A 12,159-nucleotide genomic window follows, 5' to 3' on the forward strand; every position below is an offset into this window, starting at 1 on the left:
CAGGGGTTGTGGTGTTGAGGCACAAGAAGGTGTTGAGATACTATCTTTGGCAGATGCACTGATGAGCAGAAGGGACTCCAAAGGAGCTATTCTCTTCCTGCTTTTCACCCCAAATTGTAGAAGTGGTGAGCTGAACACTTCTGCCTTGCACACAAATTCATTGCAGTGGAAACTGAAAGAAGCCCTCAAATAGTCTTTAATTGGCAATTTAAGAACCTCAATAGGTTAAAGCATGGGTTGGGTGATCCTAGTCATGCCCACCAAAATATAGTGTCAGCTTGGATTTGGTTGGGAAGATGGTGGGCTAGCCAGCTGTTTTATGTGCCTTCAAGTAGACCATGGGGTTGAGGCAGAGTGTGAGGTTTCTTGTAACAGTGGTAGCATCCCTAACTCTGAGACAGGATACAAGGGTTCAAATCCCACCTGCTCCAGAGGTGTGTTAACACCATCTCTGATGAGATTGATTGATTAGAAAATATCTAGACCATGAGGGGGTTGTAACATATCCTTCCTTTACAGTAATATTTTAAAAAGAGAATTATGGGTGAAATCTTGTTGTAGGAGATGCAAATGCTCAAGTGAAATTTTAAGTGAAATATCGTTCAGTAGATAGTTTTATGATCCCCATTGTTAAAATCATTCTAAAATTTAGTATTGCAAGCATCTTTGGCTACCATGAACAACATCTATTTGAAAATTTATTTTTACAGATATTCTCTTCATCTATACTTTTTAAATTTCAGGAACATGCAGATTATGTATTCACCACCTTCAACCATGCATTGTGCTTTATATCTTCTGTAGAGAAAAGTGTTCTCCGATACTTCCTCATTGGAGATCAGATTTGGGCATTAATAAGAACCCAATGATTGGAAATAGTCAAGTATAATATTAGAGTCATAGAGATGTACAGCATGGAAACAGACTCTTCGGTCCAACTCGTCCATTCCATCCAGATATCCCAACCCAATCTAGTCCCACCTGCCACCACCCGGCCCATATCCCTCCAAACCCTTCCTATTCATATACCCATCCAAATGCCTCTTAAATGTTGCAATTGTACCAGCCTCCACCACATCCTCTGGCAGCTCATTCCATACATGTACCACACTCTGCGTGAAAACGTTGCCCCTTAGGTCTCTTTTATATCTTTCCCCTCTCACCCAAAACCTATGCCCTCTAGTTCTGGACTCCCTGACCCCAGGGAAAAGTCTTTGCCTATTTATCCTATCCATGCCCCTCATAATTTTGTAAACCTCTATAAGGACACCCCTCAGCCTCCGACGCACCAGGGAAAACAGCCCCAGCCAGTTCAGCCTCTCCATGTATCTCAGATCCTCCAACCCTGGCAACATCCTTGTAAATCTTTTCTGAACCCTTTCAAGTTTCACAACATCTTTCCGATAGGAAGGAGACCAGAATTGCACGCAATATTCCAACAGTGGCCTAACCAATGTCCTGTACAGCCGCAACACGACCTCCCAATTCCTGTACTTAATACTCTGACCAATAAAGATAAGCATACCAAACGCTGCCTTCACTATCCTATCTACCTGCGACTCCACTTTCAAGGAGCTATGAACCTGCACTCCAAGGTCTTTGTTCAGCAACACTCCCTAGGACCTTACCATTAAGTGTATAAGTCCTGCTAAGATTTGCTTTCCCGAAATGCAGCACCTCGCATTTAACTGAATTAAACTCCATCTGCCACTTCTTAGCCCATTGGCCCATCTGGTCCAGATCCTGTTGTAATCTGAGGTAACCCTCTTTGCTGTCCACTACGCCTCCAATTTTGGTGTCATCTACAAACTTAACTGTACCTCTTATGCTCACATCCAAATCATTTATGTAAATAATGAAAAGTAGAGGGCCCAGCACCGATCCTTGTGGCACTCCACTGGTCACAGGCCTCCAGTCTGAAAAACAACCCTCCACCACCACCCTCTGTCTTCTACCTTTGAGCCAGTTCTGTATCCAAATGGCTAGTTCTCCCTGTATTTCATGAGAGCTAACCTTGCTAATCAGTCTCCCATGGGGAACCTTGTCAAACGCCTTACTGAAGTCCATATAGATCACATCTACTGCTCTGCCCTCATCAATCTTCTTTGTTACTTCTTCAAAAAACTCAATCAAGTTTGTGAGACATGATTTCCCACGCACAAAGTCATGTTGACTATCCCTAATCAGTCCTTGCCTTTCCAAATACATGTACATCCTGTCCCTCAGGATTCACTCCAACAACTTGCCCACCACTGAGGTCAGGCTCACCGGTCTATAGTTCCCTGGCTTGTCTTTACTGCCCTTTTTAAACAGTGGCACCACGTTAGCCAACCTCCAGTCTTCCAGCACCTCACCTGAAGTAGTGAATTTTAACTTTGTCAAATATTTGTAACAAAATGAAATGGGCAGTGGATGGGGAGTTCCAAGATATAGGGCATGATGTCATTAAGTTCTCTGACTGACCAAGTTGAGGGAACTAAGTCACAGGGGACCAGTAATGCAAATGCATGAGGCATGATTAGCAATTGGCACTGGAAGTCCGATTGGAACATAACAATTGTGGAGGAGAGTTTCAAAACAGTAATGATGAATGAGACAGAGGTAAGTGATGTTCCAAAGGTGAAAGTAGGTAATTTTAGTCATGCTCTGAATGTAGTTTGTAGTACAGCTTGTAAATTGATATTTCACGTTGATAGGTTGTGTTTGAATTTTTATCCATAGGACTGGAAAATAAAGTCATAGTTGAGTGGAACAAAACAGAATAACTGTACACTTTCATTCTAGCTCAACCAGCAACTGATCCCAATTTCTTGCACTGTCAGTCCAATAACCCATTGATAGTTGTTGAAATAAATAGACAATAGACAATAGGTGTAGGAGTAGGCCATTCAGCCCTTCGAGCCTGCACCGCCATTCAATATGATCATGGCTGATCATTCCTAATCAGTATCCTCTTCCTGCCTTATCTCCATTACCCTTGATTCCACTATCTTTGAGAGCTCTATCCAACTCTTTCTTAAATGAATCCAGAGACTGGGCCTCCACTGCCCTCTGGGGCAGAGCATTCCACACAGCCACTACTCTCTGGGTGAAGAAGTTTCTCCTCATCTCTGTCCTAAATGGTCTACCCCATATTTGTAAGTTGTGTCCTCTGGTTCGGCACTCACCCATCAGCGGAAACATGTTTCCTGCTGCCAGAGTGTCCAATCCTTTCATAATCTTGCATGTCTCAATCAGATCCCCTCTCAGTCTTCTAAACTCAAGGGTATACAAGCCCAGTCGCTTCAGTCTTTCAGTGTAAGGTAATCCCACCATTCCAGGAATTGACCTCGTGAACCTACGCTGCACTCCCTCAAGAGCCAGAATGTCTTTCCTCAAATTTGGAGACCAGAACTGCACACAGTACTCCAGGTGTGGTCTCACCAGGGCACTGTACAGCTGCAGAAGCACCTCTTTGCTTCTATACTCAATTCCTCTTGTTATGAAGGCCAGCATGCTATTAGCCTTCTTCACTACCTGTTGTACCTGCATGCTTGCCTTCATTGACTGGTGTACAAGAACACCCAGATCTCTCTGTACTGCCCCTTTACCTAAATTGATTCCATTGAGGTAGTAATCTGCCTTCCTGTTCTTGCCACCAAAGTGGATAACCATACATTTATCCACATTAAACTGCATCTGCCATGCATCTGCCCACTCATCTAACTTGTCCAGATCACCCTGTAATCTCCTAACATCCCCATCACATTTCACCCTGCCACCCAGCTTTGTATCATCAGCAAATTTGCTAATGTTATTGCTGATATCATCTTCTATATCATTAACATATATTGTAAAAAGCTGCGGTACCCCACTGGTCATTGCCTGCCATTCCGAAATGGAGCCGTTTATCACTACCCTTTGTTTCCTATCAGCCAACCAATTTTCAATCCAATCTAGTACTTTGCCCCCAATACCATGCACCCTAATTTTACACACTAACCTCCTGTGTGGGACTTTATCAAAAGCTTTCTGAAAGTCCAGGTACACTACATCTACTAGATCTCCCTCGTCCATCTTCAGAGTTACATCCTCAAAAAATTCAAGAAGATTAGTCAAGCATGATTTCCCCTTCATAAATCCATGCTGACTCTGTCCTATCCTGTTACTACTATCCAGATGTGCCATAATTTCATCCTTTATAATAGACTCCAGCATCTTTCCCACCACTGAGGTCAGACTAACTGGTCTATAATTTCCTGCTTTCTCTCTCCCACCTTTCTTAAAAAGTGGTACAACATTAGCCACCCTCCAATCCTCAGGAACCGACCCTGAATCCATTGAACTCTGGAAAATAATCACAAACGCATTCACGATTTCCCGAGCCACCTCCTTCAGCACCTTGGGATGTAGACCATCAGGCCCCGGAGACGTATCAACCTTCAGACCTAACAGTCTCTCCAACACCAAATCCTGGCAAATATAAATTCCCTTAAGTTCAGATCCTTCAGCCACTGTTACCTCAGGGAGATTGCTTGTGTCTTCCCCAGTGAACACAGATCTGAAGTACCCATTTAATTCTTCTGCCATTTCTTTGTTCCCCGTAATATATTCCCCTGTTTCTGTCTTCAAGGGCCCAATTTTAGTCCTAACCATTTTTTGCCTTGCACATACTTAAAAAAAGCTTTTGCTATCCTCCTTTATATTATTGGCCAGTTTACCTTCGTACCTCATTTTTCCTCTGCGTATTTCCTTCTTAGTAATCCTCTGTTGCTCTTTAAAAGCTTCCCAGTCCTCAGTTTTTCCACTTATCTTTGCTATGTTATACTTTTTCTCTTTTAACTTTATATGTTTCTTAACTTCCCTCGTCAGCCACGGCCGCCCATGTCTCCTCCTGGGATCTTTCTTCCTTTTAGGAATGAACTGATCCTACAACTTCAGCATTATACACAGAAATATCTACCATTGTTCCTCCACGGTCATCCCTGCTAAGATGGAACTGGAGAGAGAAAACTAGATTTTGGAGTATATATCAAGCAGCATTCAGAAATATTGTTAGGAATAGGAGAGCAAGTCTTAGAATGCAACATGACTATGAAGGAATGGCTGTGGTGAGGGGAGGTAACAGATATTCTAACGGGTAGAATTAGAACTATGAGGCCACAATCAACCAGATTAGAGAAGTTGAGATAATTTGTGTGGTCCACAGATCAAAAAACCAAGAATTAGGAAGGGAGAATATGCAGATATTTAGCATATTGCTGATGACATTGACAAAAGTGGTCTCAGCATTTGTGGTTAGGGTGGGAGCCAGATTTTGTGAATTAAGTAGTCAGAGGGGTGGATAGAGAATTAGAGGGATGAATGCTATCCACGCCCTTCAGAATTTAAAATGGAGATTGGAGATGGAACGGCATGTAGAGAGATTTTAAGAGTAGTTGTCTTAAGAATTACTACAAAGGTTTTGAAAATTGAGCAAAGGAATATTGCCAACAGAAAGGGTTAAATTAGCATTAATTCATAGTTTGCTCAGCTGGATCTAGAGTTGCATGATGTTCAAGGCAACAAGATGTGAACTCCATAAAAAAGATGAGGATTGTAGTGAAGTAAACAAGGAGAACCAATAAAATTGTAAGGTCAGATTTAACATTGGGGGATCTTGGAAGTAGTTGTGGAATGCAGTTGTGAATGGTGCAATAGTTTATAGCTTTGGACTAAAGATAATTGTTCCTCATGTAGTGACAAATGAAAAGATGACGAGGACAGAGAAAAGAGAGTGAAGAAGGTAGCAGTAGAGAAAGGAGTTTGTAATTTCCATCCCACTAACAGAACCCCTACAGTGTGGGAGCAGGCCACATGGTTCATTGAGTCCACATTGACTCTGAAGAGAATCCTACCCAGGCCTATCACACTGCCCTCTCCTGTAACCCTACACTTACCATGGCCAACCCATCTAACCTGCACACCTTTGGACTGTGGGAGGAAACTGGAGCACCGAGAGAAAACACAGAATGTACAAACTCCACACAGACAGTAGCCTAAGAAGAGAACTGAACCCCAGTGGTAACTGCTGAGCCATCATGCCTCCTTCAAATGTTCCCAAAGTAACAGATTATTTAGCTGAAATATCATATCTTTGAGTCACATCTAATGATGGTAATAATTACTTAGACACCATGGACTACGTTCTTGGCTCCCACCCTAGTAGGGAATGGAGATGGGTGCAACCAAACATTGACCCCACTGGTTGGTGTGCTTGTTCCCCATCCTGTCTCTTGGGAATGCATTCTGTTTACTATCCACCAGAGGGAAAGTCCAGCCCCTTGGATGGTTAAGCTTGCAACCCTTTGATTTAAAAATGGAAAGGATGTATATTTTACTGGCGAGAATGGGAGTCGTTGGGTGTCATGAAAGTTCCAAGTGCATCAAAAGCAGAAATTCAGCAGTCTGATATACATTTAGAGTCAATGGCTAAAGGGTTGGAAAAGTGGGAGGTATAAAAGATGTTAAAGGACATGGAAGATTTTTTTCAATATGAAATACTTTGTGGAATAGAGGGGCCATGAACACCGTGGGAAACATTAATACGTTTGAAAATGGCATGATTATTGTATTGGTGGTGTACACGTTAGCTGAGAAAGCCATTGCTCCCGACTGGTTTTTTTAAGATGTTTTCAAAACTCTTTCATGTTAAATTGCTAGTTATCCAGCAAAATTAAAATCTGCTACCAAATAAACTTCAGTTCACTTGTTGCACTTCATTCTAGCTAATGTAAATCTTGAAACTAATTTAGAATATGCATTGTCCTAATTATGATTGCACTGGTTGCTTTTTTTGAAGATGTAGGTATCAAATCTAAAATATGATGCATTCGTTTGAAAATGTTCTTTCCATTGTATTATCGCTAAATTGTTTAATGTGACCAATTTAAATAATATATTTGGAAAAAGATAAAACACCAAATTTGTAAACAAGAAATTATGGCTAGTAAATACTATTGATATATTGTCAATCTCTAATTGGAAGCAACTTTGAAACAATAGTATGAAGGTGATGCTTTTTCAAATTAGGGGCATTTGGTGTTTTTGTCATTTTTTTAATGACAATTTAATTTGAAGCAGATATCAACAGAGCATATATGTCTTCATATTAACTGCTAGTGATAGTTTAAATGTACAGCACACTTTGCACACGTGACAAGACTAGTATGCATTGTTTTCATTTTGAGGGTTTGAATCTCATGTACACTCTTATGAAACAAATTGAAGTGTATGTTTAATATTTGTGTTTAATGATGTTAAAGCCAAGGAAATTAATGTTTGATTAATTTCTCCCCGTAAAAGAACATGAAATGAATAGCTCAAAAATCTTCTTTAGACTATTTTGAGTTTGTTTTGATTTTAAACTCTTCCTGTACAGTAATCTTTGCGATTTTATTAAATGACTGTTTATACTGTAACAACTGTTCCAATCGTGGCCGCCTTGTGAATATCATTGTATCAAGGCACTTAAATTATCAAACATTTGGAAAACAACAACCACTGGATTGAATATATAAACCAATTAATCTACATAGAACATAGAACATTATAGTGCGGTATAGGCCCTTCGGCTCTCAATGTTGCGCTAACCTGTGGAACCAATCTGATGCCTATCTATCCTACACTATTCCATACTCAGCCATATGTTTATCCAATGACCATTTAAATACCCTTAAAGTTGGCGCGTCTAATACTGTTGCAGGCAGGGCGTTCCACTCCCCTACTACTCTGAGTAAATGAACTATCTCTGGCATCCATCCTATATCTTTCACCCCTCAATTTAAAGCAATGTCCTCTTGTGCAAGCTATGACTATCCAAGGAAAAAGGCTCCCACTGTCTGCCCTATCTAACCCTCCGATTATCTTGTATGTCTCAATTAAATCACCTCTCAACCTTATTCTCTCTAATGAAAACAGCCTCAAGTCCCTCAGCCTTTCTTCATAAGACCTTATCTCCATACCAGATAACATCCTAGTAAATTGCCTCTGAACCCTTTCCAAAGCTTCCACATCCTTCCTATAATGCAGTGACCAGAACTATACGCAATACTCCAAGTGTAGCCGCACCAAAGTTTTGAACAGCTCCAATATGACCCAATGGCTCTGAAACTCTATCCCTCTGCCTTCTTAACAACCCTATCAACCTGGGAGGCAACTTTCAGAGAACTATGTACATGGACACAGAGATCTGTCTGCTTATGTACACTGGCAAGAATCTTACCATTAACCCAGTACTCTTTATTCCTGTTGCTCCTTCCAAAGTGAAACACCTCACACTTTTCTGCATTAAACTCCATTTGCACCTCTCAGCCCAGCTCTGCAACTTATCTATGTCCCTCTGTAATCTACAACATTCTTTGTCACAACTCCACCAAACTTAAATGTCATCCACAAATTTACTAACCCATCCTTCTACGTCCTCAACAAGGCCATTTATAAAAATGACGAACAGCAATGGACCCAAAACAGATCCTCCATCAACCACCATGCTCTGTCTTCTTTCAACTAGCCAATTTCTGATCCAAACCTCAAAATCACCCTCAATCCCATGCCTCCGTATTTTGTGCAATAGCTTACCATGGAGAACCTTATCAAACTCCTTACTGAAATCCATATACACCATATCAACCACTTTACCCTCATCCAGCTATTTGGTCACCTTCTCAAAGAATTCTAAGGTTTTTGAGGCACGACGTACCCTTCACAAAACTCTGTTGACTATCCCTAATCAACTTATTCCTTTCCATATAATTATAAATCCTATCTCTTATAACCTTTTCCAACACTTTACCCACAACCGAAGTAGGCTCACTGGTCTATAATTACCAGAGTTATCCCTGCTTCCCTTCTTAAACAAGGGAGCAACATTTGCTATCCTCCAGTCTTCTGGCACTATTCCTGTGGATAATGATGACATAAAGATCAAAGCCAAAGGCTGTGCAATCTCCTCCCTGGCATCCCAGAGAATCTTAGGATAAATCCCATCCAGATGAGGGGACTTATCTATTTTCACAATTTTCAGATTTGCTAACACCATCTCCTGGTGAAGCTCAATCCTGATTAGTCTAGTAGCCTGTATCTCCGTATTCTCCTCAATAACATTGTCATTTTTCCAGTGCGAATACCAATTAAAAATAATCGTTTAGCATTTCCCCTATCTCCTCTGACTCCACGCACAACTTCCCACCACTCATTGGCTCTAATCTTACTCTCATTCTTTTATTGTTGTTATATGTATAGAAAACTACAGAGCTTTCTTTGATCCTATCTGCCAATGACTTCGCATGTCCCTCCTGGCTCTTCTTAGTTCTCTCTTTAGGTCTTTCCTAACTAGTTTGTAATTATAATTCTAATGTAAGCTGCCACCTTCCTCTTGACAAGAGATTCAACTTTCTTAGTAAACCATGGCTCCCTCACTCGACCACTTCCTCCCCCCCCCCCCCCCCCCCCCCCACCCACCACTGCCTGACAGGTGCATACTTATCGAGAACACACAGTAGCTGTTCCTTCAATAAGATCCACATTTCATTTGTACCCATCCCCTGCAGTTTTCTTCCCCATCCTTTGCATCCTAAATCTTACCTAATTGCATCATAATTGTCTCTTTCTATCTCCCCCCCCCCCCCCCCCCAGTTCTAACTCTTGCCCTGTGGTATATACCTAGCCCTTTCCAATGCTAAAGTGAACATAACCGAATTGTGCTCACTATCCCCAAAGTGCTCACCTACGTCCAAATCTAACACTTGGCTGGGTTCATTACCCTGTACCAAATCCAATGTGGCCTAGCTCCTTGTTGGCCTGTTTACATACTGTGTCAAGAAACCCTCCTTGCACACATTGGACAAAAACTGGCCCATCTAAAGTACTCTTAACTATTGCACAAGCTCTAGGCTTTCATCTAATTTCTGTATTCAACTTTTAATGTATCAGCTTAAAGTACCTCCGTTACATTAGTAGACTTCCACTTAATCTTGGGAATCTGCTGTTTGAATTGTATTAAACATTTTTATGCACTTTTATTCATCACACCAAAAGGTAGCATCTTCCTGCTGGACTGATGGTGTAAGTGATATGTCTACAAGGGGATTTAATTCAATGATATAAATGATTGCTTTTAAGAGATATTATGGTTAAGTTTCTTGTTTACAAAAATGTAAAAACAAGTCTGTTATGGAAAGTTTATATTTGTATAAAATTACTTAAAATTTACAGCATAGAAACAAGGCACTTGACCTAACTGTCAATTGATATTTTCACTCCGCATGAGGCTCCTCTCATTATATCTACATTAGACAATAATTTATCTTAAAGTAGACAAAGTGTGAGGCTTATTTCTGCTCCTATGCCTTATGGTCATTTAGATTAGATTTTAGATTAGATTCCCTACAGTGTGGAAACAGGCCTTTCGTTAAGGGCAGTCACACTCACCTCCCCTCTAGAATTCAGCTGTTTTATCCATGTTTGGACTCAGGCTGTAATGAGATCTGAAGCAATATGGTCCTGACAGAACCCAAATTATGAATATCAGAGAGCAGGTTGTTGTTGTACAACTGCTGTTTGATGCCACTGCCAACAATCTCTTTCACCCTTTAATGATTAAGAGTTTGCCCCTTGGATGGTAAGTAGCCATGTTGGTTTTGACCTGCTTTTTTGAGTGGAATAAAACTGGATGGATCATTTTTTGTCAGCATGGACTGAGACACTGGAAATGCAACATACTATTCACCCTTAAGTCCTCCTTATTAATATTTGAGAGCTGGTGCCAACATTGGGAGAGGTGTCTTAAACCCAAGTCGAGCAACAGCCTGACAGTCATAATCATATTCATGGTACAGATAGCATCCCTGGGTATGCCCAGTGCCACAAGCAGGACAGGCGCAGCAAAGGTGGTGGTACAGTGGTATATAGTCAGGAGGGTGCTGTCCTATATGACCTCAACATTGACTCTGGACCTATCGAAGTCTCAGAATTAGGTCAAACAGAGGCAAGGAAACCAGGTATCGCCCCTCTTGGCTGCTAAATCCGTGCTCCTCCACACTGAGCAGCACTTCGACGATGCACTGAGGGTGGCAAGGGCATGGAATGCACTCTGGATGGGAGTCTCCAATGCAGACCACCAAGAATGGCTTGGCAGCAACAGTATTGATCCTGAAAGTCATAGCTGCAAGACTGACTCTGTGGAGGGCAGTGAGTCGTAACAGTTATCACTAACAGTGACAATTGCTCAGTCCTTGTGGAAACAAATCCTAATTTTTATATTGAGAATAGCCTCCATTAAATGCTTGGATACTATCACCATGCTAAATGGGTTAGATTTCAAACAGATCTAGAAAGTCATGACTGTGTATCCATGAAGCTCTGTGAGTCATCAGGCACAAAACTATCCTCTTAATCTGCAAACTTATGCCCCAACATACCCCTTACTCAACTATTACCAGGAGAAAGTGAGGACTGCAGATGCTGAAGATCAGAGCTGAAAAATGTGTTGCTGGAAAAGCACAGCAGGTCAGGCAGCATCCAAGGAGCAGGAGAATCGACGTTTCAGGCAAAAGCCCTTCTTCAGGAAGGGCTTCTTCAAATATTACCATTACGCCAGAAGGCATGTCAGGAGCAGCAACAGGCATACCCAAAAATGAGTTGTCAACCTGGTGATGATACAAAACAGGATTTCATAACCAACAGATCAGATCTAATCTCTGCAGTCGTTACCTTCAGCTGTGAATGATGATGGACAAACATCTCATTGGAGAAGATGGCTACAGAAATATCCCCATCCTCAATGATGGGGGAGCCCAGCACACAAGTGTAAAAGACAAGGTTGAAGTATTCACAACAATCTTCAGCTAGAAGCGTATGTGGATGACGCATCTCAGCTGCCTCAAGTAATCCCCAGTTTCAAAGATACCAGTCTTAAGCCAATTCAATTCACACCATGTGATATCAAGAAATGGGAGTCACTGGATGCTACAAAAGCTATGAGGACTGAAAACATTCCCACAATAGTACTGAAGATTTGTTCCCCAGAACTTGTGCTAATAGCCAAGCTGTCCCAGTACAGCTATAACACTGGCATCTACTGACAATGTTGAAAATTGTCAGGGTATGTCCTGTAGATGTAAAGGAGGTCAAATTCAACCT

The sequence above is a fragment of the Chiloscyllium plagiosum genome, unplaced genomic scaffold (genome assembly GCF_037043375.1).
Source record: "Chiloscyllium plagiosum isolate Xiang-an unplaced genomic scaffold, Cpla_swu_hap1 HiC_scaffold_9, whole genome shotgun sequence".
NCBI classification, from domain to species: Eukaryota; Metazoa; Chordata; class Chondrichthyes; order Orectolobiformes; family Hemiscylliidae; genus Chiloscyllium; species Chiloscyllium plagiosum.